Source organism: Mytilus galloprovincialis, chromosome 9, assembly GCF_965363235.1.
Source record: "Mytilus galloprovincialis chromosome 9, xbMytGall1.hap1.1, whole genome shotgun sequence".
In the NCBI taxonomy this organism is placed as follows: domain Eukaryota; kingdom Metazoa; phylum Mollusca; class Bivalvia; order Mytilida; family Mytilidae; genus Mytilus; species Mytilus galloprovincialis.
In genome coordinates, this window is record NC_134846.1 from 61,807,859 (window position 1) to 61,835,576 (window position 27,718).

Consider the following 27,718-nt stretch of genomic DNA (forward strand, 5'->3'; position numbering starts at 1 on the left):
TCCTTTCCCTATATGTATTTGAGACGATTTAATTGGTATTTGAATTGAGAACATTTGAAACATTTTGTAATCCATGTGGCTTGCGGGAATATCCGAAGTTATTGAATTGTCATAATACTATTTTTGTTTGCCCTTGAGGACTTTTTGTCTGATGTTTTATCCTCGGCTTATTTTTAACCAATGATAAGGTCCGATTACAATTTGAATATTAGTAATGAGTGATGGGAGATCTTATGTGTGTCTAACTTTGGTATTATATTACATTAATTGAAATAAAGCCATTAAGACTGCAGTTTTTAAACACTTTGCAGAATTATTTAACTACCTGGGAGGCTGAATGCGACATAATCCATGTCAATAATCATAGCTACCTGATATTGTATCAGTTTTAGGTTGGGCTTTAGACCGGTAACTGCTGTTTTCTGATCAAAATTATATGGTGAACCGTGTTTATTTCAATTGTATAGGAACTTTTTATTTCACCCGTTCAGTGTAAAACATGGGCAACGGTGCTTTGTTCTGGAATGTCACATTTCTAGCGTGGATTGGTCTATGGTTATCGGTAAGTCCTCGTTTTCTATTTTAGGTCAAAAGGTCATGGAACAAGTTCCACTCTTCTTGATGCCCCCTTTTCTTTATAACAAAAAAGGCAAAATCTACTAGAAAAGAAATGAAATGCAATGTAGAATTGAACTGTAGAAAAACAATTGATTTGAAAACAGAACATCGTGAAATTCTTACTTGAAAACAAACAGCCATGTTTATTCCTATTTTCAAATTACATTTATCAAGAATATATGTTTCAACAATGAATCTAAGAATCTGTAATAAAGCTGTAATTACGACATTTAGGTATGTCTTTTTCATATGATATTTACCAAATGATTAAATTATTTATTTCCTTCTATGTCACCAAACAAGGGAATAAATTTATGTTATTTCCTTTCAAACAAATTATTTTGAAATTAAAAATGCGTGAAAATGTTATATATTAAATTTAACTTTCCTGTACAAATGCAATACTAAATCAAGACAAAACAATAATAGTTATTCTATTTATACAAAATTATTTTAAATAAAGTCACCGATACAGTGAAATAAACACTGACTGTAAAGTATATACCTCAATCAAATTTTGCGTCCACACAAGTTGAAATATAAAAAAAATAAAGTTATAATATTAGAATATTTATAAATTGATGCAATGCATGTAGACATTTTTATTAAAATTTCAATACTAAAACATATCATTCAAACAGTATTAATTACTTGATGCATTGCTTCCCACGTGGTTTGAAATGTAGCTCATATCATTTTAGAAATAATTTGATCTATGGCTATAAACGAATAATGACTGAATATTATTAAAATTCACTCAAACAAAATAATAATTCTTTTACAAAAATAAGGGGTATATCAATTCAGCAGACAAAACAGATCAGAGATTTTCATAAACTTTGAATATTTCAAATTCAATTTTTGACAAAAATATTAAATATTTTTATGTTATTGTCCTATGAATTACACTTTTAATATCCTAATTATAATATTGTAATTTTCGCATCCGTTTTAATAATTTATTCTGTCTACGAAGAAATAAGATCTAAATAATTTATTTCCTAGGAGATAATTGAATCATAAATCCGTAGACAACTTAATTGCAATTACTTCGTCCGTTTGTCGCAAACCCGTCTTGTTATTTCAAACATTTAGCATAAGATCTCGCACGTTGTGTGATTTTATTTTTAAGAATATATTTACAAATTTAAAACAAAATTATACTATTCTATTTTTACATATTTTGCCCTTTTATACAAAAGTTAAATCAGAGTTTTGAAAATAAATAGAAATACTTTAATTGATCTTTATTCAAATTTATACATTTTTTTTTTCATTTACAATAATTTTGAAAATATTATAATTTTACTATATATCAGATTTTTTAAAATAAGTAGAAATAATTTAATTGATCTTTTATTCAAATTTATACATTTGTTTTTCATTTTTTTTTTTCATTTACTATAATTTTGAAAATTTTATAATTTTACTATATATTCGTGCTAGCTCTTGATGAATTTTTATTTTCTAAATTATAAAATTGCAAACAGCAATGTATCGCACCGGCGTGGGGACAAGGTCAGTTTTTTTTTATTTTTAAATTGTTATTGCTGATACAAATAAGTCAAACTGTGATATTTCAAAAGTTTCGTCATTTCAAAATGATTTGAAATATATATTAAAATTATTCTAAATCTATTTTTATAATATTTCAATATATGTAAAGAATATATTAGTATGAGTTGTAAATGTATTTAATATTATCTTTTTTATATTTCTATTCATTTATTTATTTTTGTCATTTTTCATTGCAATATTTTTATTTCACAAACTAACGTATAACAGTATTGAAATTACCACTTTTCTCAAACCTCTATGTGTGGTTTGACAAGTTAAAAGAGTTCTGTGCTTGAAAATTTGTAAATTTACAAAGCAAACGACATGAAAATATTATTTGTCGTGTGATAACTTTAGTTTCCTACTCATTTTTGATCCAATGATTTGTTTTAAAAATGAAAAAAAAGAGATCACTAGTTCTCTATAAAGGCTAATTTTATATAATCATGAAGGTTGTCCCCAGCTAGAATAAGTTTACACAAAACGCTTATTTCTTGTCAAAAACAAATTCTTAATTAAAAACTCAAACTTAAAACAAATAAATTAACTATGACCTTATTTTCACTTTTGAATGCTTTTATTTCTTTTTCCCAAGAAAATTATGCTAATGAAATGTTAAAGTATTTGTAGTTTGGTTTGACTGTTTGATTTATCATAAGGCGGAGTTCTTAGATGTATGCGAAATTTACATTTCGACAACTGTTTGTGTTTGAAAGAAGAAAGCAATTAAAGGTTGCCGAGATTTGTATATTTGTATTGTTTTATTTCAATACACACTGGTTCCGCCTTATCCCTATTTAACTTGTTGCGCTTACTCTTCTAATCAATAACAAGTCTTTTAATGGAGAAAATGTTGTGTACAGAGCTATTAACATTTCCATGAAAAACAGCCATTAGTAAATGATAATTGATTTGGAGTTATTTTTACTGGAGTTGTAGCAGTTATTTATTGATTTATAAATATTTTACTGTCTTATCAACCTTGCTAGTTCTTCTGGTAACAGGAGCAGTCGGGGGGAAAGGGAAAACAAAAAATGATTATGATGAACAAGTTGAAACGTTTTCTCTGACTTATCTTAAATGAATAAAAATCCATTAGTATTATTAAAAAGCAAGATATTTGATGCTGTTTTGGTATTCCTTATAGTAAAGACACAAAACTGAGTTACTGGCAAACAAATCCAAAATTGAACATTGTTTCGAAATTTATTGGAAGAGGCCATTTATTTAGTGAAAAATAATGATTTTAATCCCATTTGAATCCGAGTTAAGTAAGCATGAAATGATAGAATTGAATATGAAAGACTATAGCATTGATACTAATCCATATTTATTCATACATAACAATTAGCATGTCGAGACCTAATCTGCAGAAACGACACTGGATTAAAAAAAATAATGTTATCGCACCATAAAATTAACTCACGCGCTTGCGCCAACTGATAACACCAAAGTATCATCCTTGGTTATTTTATAAATGTTTTTATTCATGGGTATATTTTTGTATATCTATAGATGGGAATATTTTCTTTTTAAAGTCGAATAACATTGAAAACAATTTTGTATTATGTCTGATAAATACTATTTTGTCCTTCTGCATGGATTGAGCTTTGCGCTTCTTTTAAATTATCATATTGTAACCAATGAATGCTTGCAATGCTTTTAAATTTGCATATGCTCAATTTTAATGCATGCTTTTAATAAAACAAAGGTCTGAAACATATTTATAAAAATCAAGTATAAGTATTAATGAAATCACTACTACATGTAAAGATACATGTATGAAATAAAGATGTAAAAAAAAAATTGAACGGTGACTGGACACATTTTAAATTATCTAAAACTTGAAATTTTTCTGGGTCAAATTGAAAATACTAGTAGTCTTATTTAATTCATACATATCTTTCAAAATTCAATATCTTTTAAAAATCATTGAGGCACAGAGGTCAGCCATTACAAAGGAGTGACTTGTTCTGGTTATCATAATAACTGACCACACATACATAAAGGGCGTGTCTTGTTTACTATTTTGAATACATTTTTCAAAGATCTTCACACCATTCTTTGGTTCAATGAATTTTATTGACAATATTCCGACAAACTTTTATCATTGACAAAACTAGCATGCACACATTTTGCGAGCAGCACTGTGCTCAAATTGACCAATGTGTGTTATTTCGCTCCAATGACTATTGTTTCGGATTTTGCAATAAATCAGCTATGAAATATCTTGATTTACCACAATCTCAAAACTGTATCAAAACTTTGTAATTTTTCAATTAGTATCTTATACTCCAATGACTTCAAATCAAGACTCTTCACACATAAACGATTTTATACATGCAACTTCATTGTTAGAACAATCAACTAGATGGTTTCAAATGTCAAGGCATTTGGTTATATTTGTTATCTCTTGTGTCTGATTTTTTGTATCAATGCTTAAATGCTGCTTATAAAAAAAATGGTTATCTATACCGAATAATATTTACTAGTAATCCGTCCATTGTTCGACCGTTTTAAATTAAAAGTGAAAATAATTACAAGTATTCGAAGCACTGTGTACAGTAATTTCAACGAGTCTGACAAATGATGCATAGAGATTTTTCAAGCAACAAAAGAGACTTAGTCACTGTATTTTATAAACAGAACACGTTCGGATTTTTCTCAGATAAAATAAAAGTAACCGAAGTGACATGACTAAGAAGTCTTATTGTTTTATCAGCTTTTATACAAGACCAATCGAACAAATGAAGATCGTTTAAACTAAAGAAAACAACCATTTACAAATCTGAATATAAAGTGATATTCAAACTCATAAATTGAAAACAAAAGTACAGACAATCAACATAGAAACCTAAAGGCTGAGCAACACGAACCACACCAAATAAATCGTCTTCCTTTATACAACTTGTATCCGAATCCCTGTATTTCTATTGTATATTTGGATTTTGTGAACTTTGAAAAATAAAATAGTATTTAAACTAAATAAATCGTCTCCTTTTCTTAATTATAACACAAGTTTTTGATATATTTCAATTACATGTAGTTCATGTTCATTAAAAGGTGTAAACCAGCATCAATGGCAATGTCAGTAAAATATATCTGTTTTTGTCAGTAAATTATATCTGTTTTGTAATAACCCGTGCTGTGTAGACATCTTATGCTATTTTTCAACGCATGCATGGGGGAAGACAGTGCAAAATGAAATGTTTAAACATTTCACTATGAATCTTGTTTTTCAAACAACTGACCGTTTTCTTACATATTGCAGAAATTCATTAAAGAAAAATGATAGAAATCCAAAAAGAGACGGTAGTTAGGGATGAAGGAATTTGATTAAGATAACATCCATGATCAGAGCAACTGATAAAATAGCTTCAAATTTGTCACCAGATAAACTTAATTCGCAGAATATTTATCACAAATAAATAAATTTCATCCCGTAATCCCACCATTTTTATTTCCAGTCCCATTATCTGTAATTAAAGTGCAAAATTGAAGCCTACCTAAAGACCTTTTGTCGCATCTAGCTTTGATGTTGTCCAAATTATTTCTTCGTATTTTAAGCTTTAGAATTATGAAAATTGACTGAATAATATTCAACTGAAACGATGAATATGAAACTTAAGTCCACAAATATATTACAGTATTAAAGAATTAATTTTATAAGTAAACGATGTCCATCAACATTTGTGGTAATTCAGAAAGTTTTCTCAGAACCCCAAATGGCCTTTGGGTAGAACTGTTCAAAAGTCAGTTTAGCAAACTTAATATAACTTTCACTTTACTTTTTAATCCATCCATCCGTTTTCGTATACTATTTTGCATTTATTTTAAACAGAAAATATGTGATATTCTGTAAGAATAAAACAAAGACTGCTATTTTCCGTAGGCATAAGAACTCATAACTACTGTTGGCAAATAACTATTTTATATACGGTTGCAAGGTAGATTTTTATTTTAAACAAAATGAGACAAACAATTCTCCCGTTTAAATGACTTTTTTTTAACTTGTGTTTAATGAAATAGGGGGGAAAATCTTAAGTTAATTAGATCGAATGCTGTGTCATAATGAATTTAAAAAAGAAGATGTGGTATAATTGCCAATGAGACAACTCCCCGCAAGTGTCCAAATAACACAGAAATTAACAACTAAAGAACACCATACGGCCTTCAACAATGAGCAACGCACATACCGCTTTGTCAGCTATGAAAGGCCCCGAAATGACAAATGTAAAACAATTCAAACGAGAAAACTAGCGGCCTAATTTCATTCATGTCCAGTGCACGATGATTAATCAATATTGTAGACATCGCAATATCGACAATGTTAACACGATATTGTGTCAACATTGTTTACATTGTTTGAACCCTTATATATTGTTGACATCGTTGACATCGTTAACATCGCGATGTATACAATCTAGAAAATATATTGTGTTTACATTGTTGACATCGCGATGTATACAATGTTAACACGATGTTGTGTCAACATCGTATACATTGTTTCAACCCTTATATATTGTTTACATCGTTGACATCGTTAACATTGCGATGTATACAATGTTAACACAATGTTGTGTCAACATTGTATACAATGTTTGAACCTTTATATATTGTTTACATTGTTGACATCGTTAACCTCGCGATGTATACAATGTTAACACGATGTTTTGTCAACATCGTTTACATTGTCTTAACTCTTATATATTGTTCACATCGTTGACATCGTTAACATTGCGATGTATACAATGTTAGCACGATGTTATGTCAACATCGTTTACATTGTCTTAACTCTTATGTATTGTTTTCATCGTTAACATCGTTAACATCGTGATGTATACCATGTTAAAAAGATTTTGTGTTTACATTGTTTACATGCCATATAAACTATGTTGACACTATTTTAGAGCTATAACATCACATTTTTTTTAAAAGATGTGTTGTTAAAAAAAAACATAAAAATGCAACTATATACATGTAATCGACAAACTTCATTGAATAATTATTATATAAATGAATCAAAAACCTTTTTTTTTATATTGTCAACATCACAATGTATGCGATGTGGACGATGTAAATACAAAGGTATAGACTTGGTACACATTATTTATACGATGTTGACGATGTAAATGATGTATAAACGATATTGTCAACATCACGATGTAAACGATGTTAACGATGTAAACAGAAAGTTATAGAGTCGATATACAACATAAACACGATGTTGACACGATATTGTCAACATTGCGATGAATACGATGGGAACGATGTAAACACAAAGGTAAAGACTTTCAAAACATCTATACGATGTTGACGATGTAAAAACGATATTGTCAACATCACGATGTATACGATGTGAACGATGTAAACAGGTAGGTATGGACTCTATATTCAAAATAAACACGATGTTGACACGATATTGTTAACATCACGATGTATACGATGTGAACGATGTAAACACAAGGATTAAGACTTGGTTCACAACATTTATACAATGTTGAAAATGTAAAAGCGATATTGTCAACATCACGATGTATACGATGTGAACGATGTAAACACAAAAGTAAAGACTTGGTTCACAACATCTATACAATGTTGACATTGTAAAAACGATATTGTCAACATCACGATGTATACGATGTCACCGATGTAAACAGAAAGTTATAGAGTCGATATACAACATAAACACGATGTTGAAACGACATTGTTAACATTACGAATATACGATGTGAACAATGTTAACACAAAGATACAGGAAATAAAGATAGGATACAATGTTAACACAATAACGACACTATAAAGTTGACATTGCGATGTTGACAATATCGACAAAACATCGTGCACTGGACATACTTCTTCCCTAATTTAAGTACAAAAATGAACGAAAAACAAATATGTAACACATCAACAAACGACAACTACTGAATTACAGAAAGCTTCATTTACAATTAACATTATCGGTTATAGTAATTAATAGTGGTTTATAATGTTCTGGATTTTATTGATTTGGTAAAAATCTATATTTAATAAAATAAACGGTGCCAATTTTGTTGCACCAGATGCGCATTTCGACAATACATGTCTTTTCAGTGATGCTCGTGGCCAAAATATTTGAAATCCAAAGCTTATATAAAAGATGAAGAGCTTTAATCCAAAAGGTCCAAAAAGTATTTAAATTACGGTTAAAACAATTATACTGTTCATGACATCATTTACACTAAATCCGTTGGATGCATGTGTAATGATTGATACTTTTGTCTGGGAAAACATTTTTTATTTATTAGTTGTAATTGGCTTTGAACTAGGTTTCAGTCACCGCAAGTACTATAATTTTGGTGCTTCTTTTGTTTTGATGTTAGTTGTTTTTGCGCTTCATACTGATCTTTGAGTTTGGGCAATTGCATACAGTATGGGGTTTTATCATTGTCGAAGGCCGTACGATGGCCTATAGTTGCTTAACTTCTACTTCATTTTAACATTGGTGGATAGTTGTCTGTTTGTCTATCATTCAACATCTCCACATTTATAAAACGTTGTTGCATTCTTTGATTTAACGGAAAACTTTATAATATGTCGAAGAATAAGGCAGAAAATACTTCTTCGTATTTTTGCTAGGTTCTTCAGTAAGTTCAAAACCAACATCACAAGATTGCAAACTCTTTCATATGAATTATAGGACACAAATAGCTATTTGCGGTCATGGTAAAACCGTTTCCGAGCCCATATAATTTAGTGAATTGTTATGAATTTTTAACAATACAGTTGTACCATTTATTTCATTTGAAACCAACCATTTCACTTTGCATACATGTCCAAGACTTATCCAGATGTTGATATCGACAATTTCGACACGATATCGATTCAACGTATACACTCATGACATTACCAGACGTTGTTTTCGATGACAAAATTGGTTTGACGAAATCGTCGATATCGAATCGATATCATTAACATATCAAGCTGATCAAGTCAAGAATGAATATAATAATTGACATAGGGCGAGATAACTAAGAGGGTGACTGGATTGTAATTTTTTTTTTTCAATTTTAACAAAGCAATCTAAAGCCCTTTCCAACTGAATGTTACATTTCGTAGTTATGTATATTTGCCACACCACTGTCCTATAATTACGAGAAGGCATTAACGCTTATACACACTACATCCTCAATATGACAGCTCTTATACTCTGTAGCTCTTTAATTTAGTGGTTATCCCCGGTTGCTGTTATCCATATTTGTTTTTCGTTTATCGTTTTTAGATATATCATAGTGCTTGTTTTCGCATTTGAAATATTTGACCTTGTGTCAATGCTGTATGAGTGCTGCTTATTTTTGAGTCTTTACGGTGACCTATTTTGTCTATAAAGATAACTTTAGCAGATGGCCATGGACATTTAGAAGATGGCTTGTAGATATTGCTGATATTGTATCAGATAAACATAGTGTAAACTCATAGAACCAACAAACTAGATAAGGAAATATCTTAAAGTATAATTGAAAATAAAACAATTCCTTTATTTTCTAAATTACTAAATTTCACATTTTGAATAAGGCCAGAAACTAAACTAGATGAAATCAACAGAGAAACAAATCCCGACATTTTTTTCAAAATGTCAATATTTTTAAATCGATATCGCAAATATCGACAGCTTAAACTGTGCCGCGTTCAATATCGTAGCTGCTACGTAGTGCTACGTAGATTTTTGTCTATTGAATGTGTAACTAGCCTATAGTTCATACATAGAAAAGGATAGCAGCTTCGTAGCGGCTACGTAGCTGCAACGATATTGAACACGAACCAGATGGAGAAACTAAATGGTATTTATGGACAATAATTTTTAACCTAAATTTTCTCTTAACTGGTTGCTCGCAGCCAATACTTTTTAAAACTAAACTTATTATAAATTTGAAGAGCTGACAAAACAAAAAAAAATGAAAAAAAAAACATAGTCAAAGCCTGGAAGCAATTACAGTTTTGCATGCTTCAGAAAAGAGTTTTCCTTAATCTGAATAATTTCAAAATTTTAAAACAACACATTTCAATAACGCATATCTGCAAATAGCTTGTTCTTTCAGCATAATGTTAGAACTGTTTGGAAAATGTTATCGCGCAGATCACGATCCAAACTTTAAATGTATAACCATTGCAGTAGAACATATTTTGAACGACTGTATTATAATTAATTTATTTACAAGCTCAGCTTCTTACAAAACAGCGTTCAAGCAGTGTTCTATTTATTAACACTTAGATTTAAAGTGTTCATATTTGTTTTTAATTCAATATATATTTGATAATAAACATAAGCAGTCATCATGTTGCAAATGCCTTGTATATAACTAAAGTTTGCATAGAAGCGTTCAAAAGATTCTGAATAGTTTTTAATAAGTATAATATGTAAAGTGGGTCATATCGTGATAACTTTGTTAACGTTATGTAGTTTTAAAATCAATGCAGTCGCAGAGGAGTATTAATCTAACTATAAATAAAGACAATGACTTTATAGATTGATGTCCAGTGGCAAATACTACTTGCATGTTTCAATCGATACTATTTATATGTCATAGTCAAATGCTCGCCTTTATACTAGCTATTGGTTCTTACCAATATTTGGCATATTTGTCTGGTGGACATACATAAAAAGTTATTATAGAAAACATAGATGGTAAACTGAACTAGCCGCATACGATTAATTTTTGGGTCAGCGAAAACCAGGCATCTTACCATTTTTTATAACAAATATTTTGTAAAAAAAAAACACACACACTGAAGAAATTCTAAAATACTTTTTTCTAAAATCTCGCTCATTTTTGAGTTCATGCGATTCCCTCAGTTATTTTGTATGTTATCTTGATTTGTATCTCTTCAATCAATTTATAAGATTTTAACCTCAGAAAACTGCTGCTTTCCTAATGAGACATTGGAATTATGAAAACTAATAGAGTATATTTGTTTTTCGTTTATAGTTTTGTACATAAATCAGGACGTTAAGGTTTTCTGTTTGAGTCGCTTTACATTAATTTTTTTCATTTGGGGCCTTTTCTAGCTAACTATGTGGTATGGGGTTTGCTCATTATTGAAAGCCGTCCGGTCGTCGTCGGTGATCTCTAATTTTCACCTCTACGCGTTTTGGTCTCTAGTGGAGAGACGTCTCATCGGCAATCATACCACATCTTCTTATCTTTATATAAATATACATATTCCGATATATGGCTGTTTGTTTATTATTAAGCTTGAACAAAAAATGCATAGTAAGGATTTTTTTTAATTAAAAACCTATAATGAAAGTATAGGACCATCGTAACTTTATCATGACGTCTTTATCAGCTAAATGTCACTTTTTTCGTGTAGTCTTATTTGTCATTTCACTTTTTCGGTTGATACGATTCTTGAATGGGCGTCTTAAATTGCCATTAAGTTTGAACAGACCTTATCCTGGATCTACGATTAATAAGGGCTAATTACTTTGACGCTAGGTGTGAATTATACCTTTGGCATTAGTACTTCAACAGTTACCAAATATTGGTTTGGCATGAGTACAGGTATTTTACAGGAATGGGAACATTTTTTTTTTGCGTCATTAAAACGTTTGATGTGAATATTTGTTTGTTTAGAGGGATAAAGCTGTCATAGAAACAGACAGGGCAAATACCTATTTTTTTTATTGGTTTCTATATGAACCAACAAACAACAAACGACTTCGACTTTCCAAATAGTCTAACATTGTTATCAATATATTTTCGGCGAGTTTTCTGCTTTGAGCAATTATAACTTTTATCAGCACAAACCACTGTGTTGTAATCGAAGTATCAAAAAGAAAATTATCTTTAATGATGAAACATTAAAAACATTTTTGAGCTATGATCTCTCTTATCCGAAATAAGATATCGAAAAGAGACAATGCAAATATGTTACCATCAATCCTTTTGCCTTCAATCAAACTTTTTTGTTTTCCGTAAAAAGGTATATTTTAAAACAAATCAATACCGGTTGAACTTTCTATCCTATTAAGTTACCTTCTGTATGCATACATTTAAGTATCTTGTTGTGTACTTCTGCTTCAATAATGGTATCTTCTGTGTTGCACAGGATCTGCTTACCTTTCCTCAGCACCCAAATTCACCGACAGTTTTTGGTGGGGCTCTGAATATATAGTTTCTAGTGGTGACTGTTGTTTGTATTTTCGTCGTTTATTTTCATGTATTATATAGTTTATTTTTCGACTACTAGTAATAGTGTTTTTTATTGTCTTATTGGTACTTTTGTCTTTTTTTAAATCTTTTTATTCATGAAACGTGAAGCTTCTGCGAATTAAGGATATTCAGGGTGTATAAATAAATCTAATTACATTTTTTAAATGTAATATAAAAGGTAAGGTAATTTGGCGCAGAAGTTCCTCTCGAATGGTCATTTAAAGGGGGTTTGCAATGAGCATTAAAACGCTCTCCCTACAAGAGGCGTTGACTTTGATCTCCCCATTCAGACCAGATTTCGCTGCCTAGTTATACAACCCCCTATGCAGTACTTTTTTCTCCTTTCTCTGAATGTAATATATACCGCGCCTTTGAACAAAAGTCTTTTCATTGCACATAAATCCATTGAATGTGGGATGTGTACTGATTAATTGAAATGTTATGCTGCGTTCACAATTAATTCGAATTCGATTCGCATTAACTAACTCGAATTAGTTTAATTCGCATTCGAATCATTTTACGGTCGAACGTAAATGGTTTTTTTTTAATACGAATCGCAATGCTAGTCAAATTAGCTTTACTGTCCTAACGATGTTGACTTTTAATTCGAAATATTAATTAATTGATTATGATTTAATTCGAATTACTATTTAGAAAGTGTCCACATCACAGTTTAATTCGAAATAAGGCGAATTGACTTATTCGTATGATCGAAAACGCGCATTGGACAATGCGAATTAGCCAATTCAAATTCGATTCTTATAAAAAAAAAAAAAAAAGAAGGCAAATTTGATTTGCATTCGATTTGAATTCAATTCGAATTAAATGTAGATGTGAACGAGGCATTAGTCTAATTAGTCTCATATTCATGATTTTTTTTTATTTGATGTTATTGGCTTCGAACTAACTGTCAGTAATTGCTAGTACCCTCAGATTTTTACTAAGGGTCTCTCTTGTTGTGGGGATGTAAAAGTACCCTTCCACGTCCGTTTGTATCGACCCGATAAGTAAACCCATCTGACTGATTTTAATAGTATGTTCTTATGTTGTATTGTTGCATCACTTTCCCAGCTCATCAGATGATTGGCGTTTACTAGTTTAACACAATCACATTATGTATGCAAATGTACTAAGTCAGGAGCCTGCAATGTAAGTGGTTGTCGTATGTAGCTGTATATCATTTTTGTTTTTTGTTCACTATCTTGTACACAAATCAGACCGTTTGTTTTCTCGTTTGAATTGTTTTACATTTTTCAGTTCTGGGCATTTTATAGCTGACTGTGTGGTAGGGGTTTTGCTAATTTTTGAAGGCCGTACGGTGACCTGTAGTTGTTAATTTCTTTGTCATTTGGTCTCTTGTTGAGATTTGTCTTGTTGGCAATCATACCACATCTAGCCTTTGTTAGTCTTGCACGTAATATAAGTTTTGGTTCATTTCTCTGTTTCGGAGTTAAGGGGCCAACTGAAGCTCGCCTCTGGGTGCTTGATTTTGTCCATGTGCCGTTTGCTGTTCAATGATCGGGTTGTTGTCTCTTGAACACATTCACCGATAACATTCTCTATTCTATATTGTACTTCTTTTTGGTTTAAAAAATCAGTACTACATTCATACTTTTATCATTTATCTTTTATGTGTGTAGTTAATATAACTACTAGTAATATATACTAGTAATACATTTAGACACCTTTCTTATGGTGTCAGAGAATTATATATTTATTTGCTCCAGTAGCCCATGTGAGTCATTTGAGTTATGTCATTTTTTTGCAATATTTCACGTACTTGGACTATACACTATTATTTCGAAAAAAACTGGACCAAATAATACATAAGGTGGCAAATGTTCTAGCTTTAGTTTTCAATTCAAAGAGGAGTAAGAATACAAAATGGTTATCTGATTCTGGTTGGCCATCTTTTAAATGTTTAAAAAGAAATGAGAAACTTTAAACATTGTATAAAAATGCTTATGATGCAAATATGAATGGATATAGGATGTAAATTCATGCATTTAGGACAACTCATCAATTCCTGAGGTTGTATGTTGCATCGCATCAGGCTAACAGCATACCTCGCAAAGGGTTGTTGCGAGTTATCTTCAAAGATAGCAACTAGTTCGGCATGTCCGTGTTTATAGTGACGTTTTGGATTTCAATGGAAGAAAACTTTGTATTTCTAGTAAATGATTGAGTCAACGATTACGTAACTACAAATTTACTTAAATTTCATATACTAAATTCTTTCATAGATAAAAATTTGGTTTAGAAGTTTGGCTGTACCTGTCGAAGGCTTATTACAAACAGATTAGCACATTCTTACTTTTATGATGATGTTGTTTACCGATCCAGTAAATTTAGATACGATCCGGTTAAACTTATCGATTGTTAAAATAAACTTATTCTAAAAATTTACCAATTCAACACCTTAATTAGTTCTTTTGTTATTAGTAATTAAAACAAAAAAAGGTTCTACAATCTGTCGAAACCCATGTTCTGGCATTGCATAAGAAAATGTTTTCCCTGACTGTCAATAACATATATACAATACATCCATTGAATGTGGGATGAGAACTAATTGATATTTTAGTCTTAGACGCATGTTTTTTTATTATTTGTTATTGGCTGTGAACTAGCTTTAAGAAATTGTAGTACTCTCGGAATTGTACTTTGTTTTTGTTAGTTTTTTATGTGCTTTGACTCAGTCTGATGAGTTAAGCCCTTTTCAACTCATTTTTATAAAAAGTTTGTTCTTGTGTTGTACTGTTACACCACTGAACAAGATTATGGAATGGTTTACCGCCAGCAAATATGTATAACCCTATTACATTCTATATGTGCCGATCCCAAGTTAGGAGCCTGGTATTGAATTGTTGTCTTTTTTGTTGTTTCTCACATCTATTTTTCGTTTATTGTTTAACATAGTTTGTTCTTGTATTGTGTCGTAACACAACTATTCCATGTTAGGGGCGGATTCGCGGGTAAAACTGCCACATTATATATGTGCTGTCCCAAGTAAGGAGGCCGACATGCAGAGGTTGTAGTTTATTGCTGTATACTAAAATTTTGTTTTCGTTTTTATTGTTTTGTAATTAAAGCAGGTCGTTAGTTTTTGAATTGTTTTACGTTTGTCAAGTTTGGGCCTTTAATAAATTACTATGTATGGGTTTTGATCATTGTTGAAAGTCGTACAGCGACCTTTACGGTGACATTTTCTGTGTCATTTAGATCTCTGGTGAAGAGTTGTCTCATTAGCAATCATACAATCTTATTTCTATATTGTAAGGGTTTTATGTGTAGAAACTACATCGAACAAATGTCGAATTGTACTGCATATCACTAATCCAAAACACTAGGTTTCAGAATCCAAAATACTTCACAAGGAATGACTATTTTGGGGTTTGAAAATATTTATTAGTACAACTGAATTAAAAAACACTTTATTCAGAGTACAACTGAATCAAAAGACATTTTATTCAGAGATGTGTTAAGAATTTATTTTTTTTATTATTTTTTTTTTTTTTTTGCACTTTTATTTTTTTTTCTTTGTTTTGATGATTTGAATTTTAAAATCTTTCCGTTGATTTCAAACTCAGTTTTAATATAAGTTAATTTGTCAATTTAACATCTTAAATGACTTTCATTTAGTTACATATACAACTGCTTGAGAGTATAATTTATATTTTCTGTTGTAAAATATTTAGAATGATTATACTGTAAATGAGTTTGTTTTCATTCCGTTTTTAATCTTTTCTCTGGTTATTCACTTTTGGCATTATAAATGAGATTTCTGACTCATAGTAAAAAAATGTAGCAGTCGATAACGGATATCAATTCAAAATGTCTTACAATTCGTATTGTTAGTTTCGTACAAGCAGTAAATCGTGCTCTTTTAAAAGCTTTGTAAATTTGGAAACGACAGTCTGTCAAATTGTAATTTAACGCCTGATAAAAACGCACCGGTGAAATGAAAAAATGATCTTGCAATCTTCTTTATACTGACCTTCCATTCACAAATCAAAACGAACGAGCTACAAAAGTTTGATTAACAAATCATTTATCTCCAAGTTTAAATCAATTCGTCAAATTATTTTCCATTTACATTCAATAACATATATCGCGAGAAATGGCCCCTTGTGTGATTTGGCGATTTTTCATTAGGACTGTTATCGTTCGTCAGACATCTGTTGTTAAGGATCACTGTATCACGCTTTCGTTATCAAATATTTTACGAATTATATCACATTTGCGTCGGTGACGAATATGTTAGGACCAATTTCTAGTGTTTGTAAATCTAAATGTACACAAATAATATAATTACATATCTAAGATAGGTTTTTCTGGTACAATTCACATCTGGCTTGCTGATTAGCTTTTGTACTAATCCATTTGGAATGCGACTCGTGTTCCCATAAAAATGGCGGGAAAAAGAAATGTTCTCTCTGAATAAGTTGCTGCGATCAAACAGCACAAAAACTATTTATTTGAAAAATGGCAAAGCACTACGCTAATTATATAATTATTGGCAAAGCGGAATCGAAAATCTTCTGTGGCATGTAGGCTCGCCATTATCCATTGATTTATATACAGTACCAGCGAGTTAGCAGTAGCGGACATACATTTAGGTAGACATGGAAATTCTAGACATCTAGTGACAACATTTCTTTTCTGCAATTTGAGCAACATTTAAGTTAAATCTGAATTAAAAAGTTTAAGCAGTTTTGCTCATAGATGTAGGATGCACACAAGTAAATAAGTTTAAAATCCCTAAAAATTCGAAAAAAAAGAACCAAAATATAAATTCAGTCGACAATGGTCTCCTTTTTTTTAGGAAAAATGATAATAATAGTTATGTTTTTCCTTTATCCCTCCTTTTGAATAATTCAAATAATTTAACACACGGCATGCATATTTTATTATATTCCTATACATGGTTAATCCTCTTTGATATTGCCTAGCAGTTGATTACGAACTAGCGAAAATAAATATTAGGTTACTATGATTTTAATATTACTGCATTGCAGAATACTCCACATGCTGATCTATGTTTGATAAAGTTCTCTTGCAATATAAGTTGACCATCATACAAAATTGTTTTTTTGTTGTTATGCAGAAGTTTTTATTGCTGGCAGTTTTTTTTTAATGACGGGTGAAAATGCTACAGAAATTTCTGTTGTTTTAATTTGTGTTTAATTTTCTGTTCTCCGTAACGATTTATCTAAAATCTACACTTGAATTTTGAAAAAAATAGTGAGAGTGGGGCAATCCAAAACACAACATAAAAACAAAAGATTGCTCCGAAAGGGTAAGGAGTTCCTGCTCCACGAGTACAGCCTGATCTAAAGAAAATCTTTATGTGAGATGACAACTTTGAAATAGTTTTGAAGACACCTTGATAGTACGTTGTCAGATCAACATTTTATGTATAATAAAATTTAACAATGAAAACTGTTCAGTTTGTGTATCACAGCTATAACTTAATGCTCAATTAATGCTGTTTGTACATATTCGTTATGACAAGATTGGTGTCGCTGAAGAGCAAGCATATGATGTATCTATAAATTTTCTTTCTAAAACTTCAAGCATTTATTTGTTGAGATTAGTTTTAACAGTGTAATTCATTGACATATATGGATTAGATTTAAGTATATTAGTGCCCTCTTCTGATCCCGTTTTCTTTGTTTTAATCCTTTTACAAGTTATGATAGCTTGTACTCTGTGATTGCTTTGATCATGTTTAGCTAGAGTCTCTGGCACACTTTGCAGGGGGAAGAAAACATTTAAACTAAACAATAAATGAATGTAATTCGCACGGGTCATTTTGTTTTTTCTGTCATACGTTGTCAGATTTTAGCAATGTCATGTTTAGTGGTTGATTTGTGTGGTCCTCTTTGATGTTCAGATGTTGAAGGGAAATTATGATAAAAATCTCAACGAGAATATTGGTAGAACCAAATAGGTAACGTATAAGTTATAAATGTGTCAGACTTTGTTCTTAATGTAACGTATGACAGGTTGCATTTTGTATTTGAAATTTCCTGAGCAACTTGAACATTTCTTCATTTTTCAAAAGTTATATTATAGCAATAACGTTGAACAAAGTCCGAATTTCACGGTAATATAAAAAAACGAGGAAGTCCATAAATTCTTAAAACTTCAAACTTGGACTTTATTCTAATATGACGTGCTTCTGTAGCTTTGTGAATAAACCCATGTTCTAAACCCAATAAAATTTGTTTGCACATGCGTGTATTACAACAACTGGAAGTGTTTAACGACCTTGACTGGATATACATCCCTCGCACGGTCGGTATGCGTATATTGACTACTGCAGAACAATAAATTTAATCAATATAATAATATATTTCATTTACGTAAAACACTTCCAAACTCTTAAATGATGCACATGTTGCTACTTTTTCATTTTTTTATGACTGTAATGTGTTGCAATTGGAAATTGACATATTTGACCTAGATACGAAAACCGTTCATGTTGGCTGTTTAAAACTCCTCCCTCTGAAAAATCACATTGCCAGTCGTTTGCATATTTTACAAACAAAAAGGGAGGTTCATGGAATAGCCTACACAAACGCTCTACGCTTTATACACATCGAACATGAAAATAACCTTAATTGTCATAATCAGAATCGAAATAATTGATGCAAACTTTACTTTATTGTAGTTTTAACATGGATATGCATTATATTCGTGTTATTTTAGCCCTCACTATCGCTCAGGCAAAAATAATCACGAATACAATGCTTACCCATGTTAAAACAACAATAAAGTATAGCTTGCATCAATTATTTCTTAAACAACAAACGGAACGAACGAAAACAACAATTATATTCCTGATTATGAATGTATGCTTATATTCGTAAATTCAACACAGTATTTATAATTTGCAATGCCAAGACCAATGTACATTTTTATATAAGATGCAATGTATGGAAACTGAGTTGTTTAAATTTTACCAATTAAATGGACACCAGTGACTGCGTGTGCTTCTTAAGTTCCCCATGTTGCTATTCTACACAGCTTATCAATATTTTCAAGGAAATTTTAAACTGCTTGCCTCTGTTTCTATCCTTTCTCTAGGTTCAGCTAGCTATACACTCAGGTTTTTCCACCATTTTCTACATAGAAAAACGTTTATACCAAGTCAGTTGTTTTCCATTCGTTTGAGCATTGTATTTTGTCATTTTTAAGGAACTTTCAGTTTTCATTTTCCTTGGAGTTCGGTATTTTTGTTATTTTACTTTTTAGTAACTTTTCAGACCGCCGAATTGTTACAAAAAATACCTTCGGGATTGGTTTGAATGGACACAGATATATTTAGAATTTACGATAAACTATCTAGCATTGACGATGAAATATTTAGTATATATTAACAACGATGTACAGCTTCTTCAGATGTATGCTTTTTCAATGTTTGTTCTGCAGGAGTGAAACATCACGAATGGGTTTTGTCACCAAGTCATGTTGATTTGAACGTTCTTGTAACGTACAATTATCGTGTTATAAAGTGCATAAATAATATCGAGCATCATTTATTGCACAAAAAAGTGGTGAAAAATTGAAAACAATAACACTTCTTAATTTCCATGCGTCCGAATCACTTGTCTGAATTTACCTTTATAGGGAACACTCAGTGCCGAATATTTGAAAGCCAAGAAGGTATAAGAACAGGAAAATTGAAGAGCTATATGACCAAAAAAGACAAAACAATAGCCAAATCCATCTTAGATCACATTTGTCTGGGGTAGTTCAGACCTTAGTTTCCTTATAATTTCTAAGTTTTTAAACGGGGCAATTAAAAAAAACGCGTGTTATAAATCATGTCAGTACCAAAGAGAGACTGTGTAAATTTTAATAAACATAACATGCTTCAAGGTGTGTTTCATTTAGCAAGAAACTTTTTTGTTTGCTAAGTTTTAATTCAATACATTGTTGATAGTTTCTTGTTCTCTGTTTTCTCTTATACATATCTAAATGTCCATGGGCGGTTTGTACACATGAATTGATTTATATTTGAAAAAGAAATCAGTAAACTATTTCACTACAAACAGAAATAATATCCTTAACAAGCAAGTTGACGCTTATCTTTTGAGCACCTGGAATATTTCAATACAACGTGTTAATCCATAGGGATTAACTCTTTTTATTTTTCTACAATTCAAAAAATTCAAGAAAATTGGATAAATATATCTATTAATATTATTTCATTGAAAGACAAGCGGTAAATCAATAAAGCTATTTGGATTATCTAATAACGATTTTAAGTTATTGATTTTGTTATTTTCCTTATCAGTTGTATGTAGATCATCGAATAATATTACGCTTCTACTCTCTAATAAAGTATAAGTTTCTTCATGTCATTTTGATCAATTTTTAAATTTATTTTGGAAGTTTCTCAAACGAAGCAGTATCTGTAAGTGACGGTTTAGTTTCAATAACAAATTCATGTACAAAACTTCTTAAAATCTTAAGTTTCTTAAAATCATTTGAAGTGGCATACCTATTACAAATATTTGATGCGTTCAAAATATATTCAGTATTAGCACAAGTACACTAGGTCCATGTAATGTGTATGCTTATAAAATGGTGTATGACCGGGTAAAAAGCGTTACTAATTCCGAATACAAACAAAAAATGGAAATATGTTAGGTTGTTGAAATTTAGCGTTACAAAAATGACCTCCGAAACTTCATGAATCAGACCATTGTTTTTCTTTTATGAATTGTTTCACATGCCGTGTCTTTTATAGCTAAGTACTATACGTGAGAGTGTTTGTTCATTTTTAAAGCGAAACCCTATTGTTGTCTACCTCGTCGTCCTTTTGGTCCTTGGTCTTCTTTTTACACGAGTGTTTTCCCCATCACGTCCCTTTGATTTAATGTCTCTAATTAGAATGAAATAAACTTAGCAGTCATCACTTGCGAACGGATGCTCCTTCAGTTCTGGTCGTACGAATACAATTGAGTTTATTAAACAATTACAGGACATATGTAAGCATTTTACGTCACAAGAGAAATTGCTGACACCACAAAGCAAAATTAATTGTTGTACTACAACGTAAGCAGTTCAAATGTAGCAAAATAAAGGTTCCAGGAAGTCATCATTCTGTTTGGTAGCTTCAACTTCTCATCAGATATTAAAGAAAAATGAAAAAAAAAAAACATTGAAAGTTTCATGCAAATAAACCTGTTTTAGCAGCTCCATCGACTGTATCGCATTTTAATCGAGTCTCGTTTTCGTGATGCTAACGCACACATGCAGTTTATTCTTTGCAGTATATTAACATGTTTATGCATCCAATTATTATTAATATTTCAAAACATAGTGTAATATGAGACAGAAACTAATTTTGTATTGGTATTGCATTCTTTGCATTCAAGCCAGTTTGAAATAAATTAGAACTAATGAGTAGTTCTGTAGCTTTTTAGCTGTTTGATAAAAAGTAATAAAAAAAATGGATGGATATAATTTGTTAAAATAAATCTATCTATATACAAAACATAGTACAAAAGGTCCCATAAGTTGCCAACATATTGTTATAATTATGATATTTGTAAAAATAATATTTGGCAATGTTGCTAATTTTCTACCACACACAACAGGCTCTGAAACTATTCTAAACACTACATTTTTGCGCAAAGAGTGAAATATATCAAAACATTCTACCAGTAATGTGCATACATTGAATCTGAACAGATAAATGAAAAACGATTGTATAAATGTAAAGTTACAGAAACTATATTTAGATAATGTCGAACTTTCGTCTGGATTGAATTTGTGCTAAACAGAGGTAGGAATCCTTCGTTATATGCATATATGTGTATAAGCGAATGTTGAAAAGGAATATTTTAATTTCCTCCGAATTAAAATTAAAGCAGACTTACTCTCAGATATGTACTTAGTGTCTTTTTGTTGTAGGGATATACAAGTACCTGGCCACGTCCACTCTGTGTCGTATTTCTATTTGTATCCATATGACGAGTTAAAACTTTTTCAACTGATTTTTATTGTTCGTTCTTATGTTGTACTGTTACACCACTGTCCCAGGTTAGGGGGTTTCCCGCTAACATTTTTAATTTCGCCATATTTTGTATACATGTGCCTGTCCCAAGTTAGGAGTCTGTTTGTTGATGTGTTACATATTTGTTTATCATTCATTTTTTGTACATAAATAGTTAGTCTTCTCGTTTGAATTGTTTTACATTTGTCATTTCGGGGCCTTTTATAGCTGACTATGCGGTGTGGGCTTTGCTCATGGTTGAAGGCCGTACGGTTACCTATAGTTGTTAATTTCTGTGTCATTTGGTCTCTTATGGAAAGTTGTCTCATTGGCAGTTATACCACATCTACTTTTTTTTTTTATATATTTTAGCCAATGAAAGTTGATTGCACATATATGCTTATAAAAGCAAAGTTTTGTTTTGCTTACGACTTAAAATACAGCGTTTATTTTAAAGATAATTCATATTTTGATATGTCTTTATGCGTTTGTTATCATACCCCATAATATGAGCTAAGTTCGATTTACTGATGTTAGGTAACTGCCTTGTAAGTTTTTCCTCTTTTATATGTCCAGATGCTTTGTAATTTGATTGTACTTTTTCCGGTGTTAGATTCCAATGTGCATGAAAGCTGCCTTGTTTTATCAGCCTGTGTTAGAGTTCCGATGTTTGGTAACAATAAATTTTGGTTTGTAGCAAATGTTTAGGTATGAGTTTAGTATTGGCACTACAAACTAAGAACACCTTGCACGAGAGTTGTCTATGTTTGAAATCGTGCATTATCCTTCAGATGTTCTGGAACTGGTATTTTATTCTTGCCAAGTACGTGTTCTTAACATTTGAGTACCATTTCTAGTGACACCAGATATCAATTTTTGATAATTATTATCCATTCTGATTTGTTAACGGGGACATATTTGAAGTATGAATAATGGTTGTGTCTTCAAAACATGCTATTAACAGGTTTCCCCTCTGATTCCATGTTCGGATTTGGCAATATTTTAGTTAGTAGATATAAGAAGATGTGGTATTTCCGAATATATTGGCCGCGAACATTACTGAATAGACAATAATTGTCGAAATGCGAATCTGGTGCAATAAAATTAGTACCGTTTATGTTGATATTATATTTCAACTGATACAAATTCTCTGAATAAAGAAAGAGGAACATCTATGTGAGAAACATATTTTCATTCGTCATTATTCAACATGCAGACTATATTTTTGTTCTGTAAAGATGTTAGCTCAACAATACCAATTAAATATTTCTTTTTACAAAGCTGTATTCAAGTTTTATATGGGACACATAATAACATATATAAGCTGAAGATATTTTTTTCAAATGCGTCGTTTAGCTATATTGCTATTTCATCTGTGAAAGACGAATTTCAAAGTTAGAAAATTATGTGGGTTTTTTTCTTCATGTAACTATAACCAGAAATAGTTATATCTGCATAAAGAAACAATTACAATTGTAAAGTGGGATGCATATAATGATAAACAATTTCCAACCATGTTGTATCATATATAGCAACTAATGCTTTAAACACATTTTTAAGTTCTAGATAAATACTTACATTATAAGTAGCACCTAATCAAGATGAATGTGTTTACTTTAAAAATCTAGATAATTGATTTAGTTTATTTATGTGAAGAATAATTCGTGGTATGAGTTTACTGAATATCTACACCAGAAAATCTTATCGGTTTTCCTTATCAGGTTCCATTTGTGCAAAAGTAAAGATATTCAACTCCAAGTATTGAAATGGTCACTTCACGACTCTTGAACTAAGCCGTGTTTACAAAATGACTTCCATCTTGAATACAATGGGATTTACTCCTATCTTTTAATGTGAGTCTAAGAGTGTAACATTTCACTGAATAAACGATGCTTTCTTCCCCGGTAATGGGGTTATTGAAAACCATTGCCGCCAACATGAAAGTACATTTGTTAACAACGAAGGTATGAAACAAACTAAAGAAGCATTTATTTTGTTTTCTCTCGTCATTTGTAAAACGATTCTTTGACGGACGTACCTACACATATACACGACTTTTATGTCACCCCAGTAACCAATGATAGATTGAAAGAAGGGAAACAATGTAGTTCCAAAAATAGAAAGAACTATTTTACACTTTATTCATTTGCTTTACAGCTTCAAAAATCATTTCATCAAATTTGATTTTTTAACGAAATTGAACAATCTTAAATGTGAATTAATCTTCCATAAATTGATGAGATTTTAAATTATTCACCCTTGTATGTGTTTTTTAAAATGATAGACGAAATTGCAAAATAAAAATATATACTGTAAACTTTCGCTGAAGATTTATATGAAGTTTCGAAATTCATGTTCATAACTTGTCGACAAATTGCAAATTAAGATTTGAGGCATTCTACTTTTTTATAAGTGCAGAAAAGATAAATTCTAAGTATCAACACTTCAAAATGCGTTATACTGTTTTGTAGTGGGAAGTAAAACATGCGAATAAAAATGCAATAAATATAACAGATATAGATAAAAGCAACCGTACCTGTGACCTATAGTTGATTACATGCACGCCATTTGAACTATGGTGGCTAGTTTTTGCCAGTACAACACATCTCCTTACTTTAATCTGGACTTGTAAGAACCTTAACTATACTATGGAAACATGAATTAAGATAACGAAAAGAAGAGTAAATTTTAAGTTTCAGAAAACTTAAAACAAATGAATTTTTGACTTTTATTTTCGACCTATTACACACTATCCTAATGAATGTCCTCTTTAACATAATTCCTTGTTTTCAGTCTATTTATCGATTTACGTATTGTTTCAAAATTAAGTATTTTCAGTCTTAGCATCTTATTGTTTTATTGAACCTGTACACTTTTGAAGCTGGTCGAGTGGTTTGGTTCTTAAACATCCTTAGCTTTCAAATTTTGGGCTTCAAAAAGAGGGACGAAAGATACCAAAGGGACAGTCAAACTCATAAATCGAAAATAAACTGACAACGCCATGGCTAAAAATAAAAAAAAGACAAACAGGCAAACGATAGTACACATTACACATAGAAAACTGAAGAATAAACAACACGAACCCCACCAAAAACATGAAGTGATCTCGGGTGCTCCGGAAGGGTAAGCAGATCCTGCTCCACATGTTGCACCCATCGTGTTGCTTATGTGATAACAAATCCGGTAAATAGTCTAATTCGGTAGGTCACATTCATGAAAGGGAAGGGGATTGTAGTTACGACGTAAGGAACATATTCAAACGTTCCCGCTGAAAGTTAATCCAGGAAAAGAGTTTAGGACGAATTACATTTATAACGTTTTATTTTAAAAATATTTTCACACCTGTTGTTTTTTTTTTTATATTTGTTTCATTGATGTTTGCTTATGTCTTTATATCCAATACATATTAACGCAAGAATGTATGTTGTTGCTTGCATCGACGTCTCTGGTGGATAGTGCGGGAAATTTTGATGCGTTGAAGACCCATCGGTGACTGTTTTCTGCTCTTTAGTCGGGTTGTTGTCTTTATGAAATATTATCTATTTCCATTCTCAATTTAACGTCAGAACACACCTTATTTGTATATGGTAAATCTTCTAAAAAGATTAACAACAAAATGATTGCAGTTCTTACATATAGTGTTGTTCTACCATATACCATTATTTCAAAAATATAAATTGTTTAATTGAAAACATTTAGATTTATATAATGAGTGTTACATTATTCAAATATCTATTATATATATTACCAAGGAACAGATTACGTCAGTAGTATTTGGCAAAACCTTTAGGAATTTTCTGTCCTCAATGCTCTTCGGCCTCGTACTTTATTAAGCTTTTTAAAATTTTGATTCGAGCGTCAATGCAGAGTTTTTTTGTAGTCTTTTCAAATTTATTTATAAAAGGTATAACATAGTACAAGCGATTACGTATTCTTTAGTTACATTTTTTATGGGAATTCCTGGATTCCTATATTTTGTTTAGAAGCCTGAATCCGAAAACATTTACTTTTTTATGAACTAATCATTCCCTAAAATATACGACAGAAATACGAAGTATCATTAAAAGAGCCTCCTCAAATTTCTCACCACAATTTATATCATTCGCCACTGCACCCCAATAGTGTGTGTTACACTGTGAGGTAATACATGTGCATTAGAAAACAAAGTGTAAATTATAAATGAGCAATAAAGTAGCATATTGAAGAAAAAAAATCAACAATTATCCGTTTTAGTCGACTAATATATTATTAGTTTGTGAGTTTCTCTGTGATGAGTGTTCTTGCGTGTGTTTGTGCAGTATTTCTGGCACGCAGTGTTATCATTTTCGCGATTATTTTTTAATATTGCCACATAAGCGGTCGGTTTAGTTATCCATAAAACTAGGTTCAACCCACCATTTTTTTCTTAAAATGTCCTGTACCAAGTCAGGAATATGGCAGTTTTCAAATAGTTTGTTTCTATGTATGTTGTCGTTTGTTTTGTTGCGCGTCAGTGTTCACGTTCTTCCTTTGTTTTTCCTCTTATAGTTGATGTTTTTCCCTCAGTTTTAGTTTATCACTTTTGAATACCGGTATATTTCTGTTGCCTTTTTTTTAATCCAGCAGAGCCCCGAATGACCAAGTAATCGAATGCAAGAGAAAAATGTTATCTCGTTGGAATATTTCTTAAATAACAATAAGAAGAGAAACAAAGACAATATCTACCATTTACTTTATGACTTAGATATATATTTGGTCGATATCCTTGTGGTTTATAAAACATCAGAATTAATTTGAAAAACGTATGAAGCAATATAACTTTTCAAAGTTTTATCAAATAAAATGACGGTAAGATATCTTTGCTTCAGTAACTGATACTGTACATTTGTCTGGGTATAACTGTCAACAACTGTGAATGACAGGAACAGTCTTTTACAATTTTTACCTGTTCTGTCACTGGCGATGGTGGAAACAGCTTTTACTACAGGTACTGCAAAGGGCTCCGTTGTGCAGATAAGTGCGAAAATATATTACTAGTATAAAAGAATTCTAAAGCAGATCTCGTCTTCACGATCAAGGCAAATGTGGAAAAGACTGTCATTTTCCTAAGCAGTTTTAAATAGTTGCACTTATTGAACCAAAATGACTGCCTCTCAAACGGATAGCTATTTTTCAAGTTCATGTAATACCATTGAACAAAATCATATTGCAATAGACTTTCTATTAAATATTTTCACAAAACAAAGTACATTGAGATATGCTGCATGAAAAGTAAGCCCCAGATAATACAAAATATTCAAAAATTAAAATGGGCTAGTACAAATTGTCAAGGAGATACAAGGGTTAATTTATGAAGTATTAT

The 27,718-nt window shown here is 31.0% G+C and overlaps 1 long non-coding RNA gene across 1 annotated transcript in view; it reads left to right on the top strand.

Moving 5' to 3' along the window:
• The first annotated feature begins 256 nt into the window (after window positions 1-256).
• The window catches only part of LOC143045533 (uncharacterized), a 33,632-nt gene continuing 6,170 nt past the window's right edge, over window positions 257-27,718 (top strand). The window contains exon 1 of the long non-coding RNA XR_012968969.1: window positions 257-562. This is a non-coding gene — a long non-coding RNA (uncharacterized LOC143045533). The remainder of the gene's footprint in view (window positions 563-27,718) is intronic.